The sequence below is a fragment of the Habropoda laboriosa genome, unplaced genomic scaffold (genome assembly GCF_001263275.1).
Source record: "Habropoda laboriosa isolate 0110345459 unplaced genomic scaffold, ASM126327v1 scaffold124, whole genome shotgun sequence".
Taxonomy (NCBI): domain Eukaryota; kingdom Metazoa; phylum Arthropoda; class Insecta; order Hymenoptera; family Apidae; genus Habropoda; species Habropoda laboriosa.
The window spans coordinates 74,865-75,144 of NW_017100265.1; positions in this window are offsets into that span (position 1 = coordinate 74,865).

Genomic DNA, 280 nt, shown 5'->3' on the forward strand with positions numbered 1-280 from the left:
ATAGGGGTGCTTCGGTGACCGTGAAAAGGAACGTTAAGTTAACAAATCTGACGAAGAGTAGGAAATACCTAAGAGCGGTGTAGAAAAGCTTCTCCAAGCTTGATCCTGGCCCCGGGTAATTAATCACCTTCGCCTACCGTATGGTACACGGTACAAAAATAATTAGAATAGCTGCGATTGTTCTCGACCCGAGGACCATCCTGCCCCATTTTTTTCTTTTTTTCTTTTTTATTGTCACGCTCATTTAACCTTTCACCGTCGCTACTTTATGCCACACTGA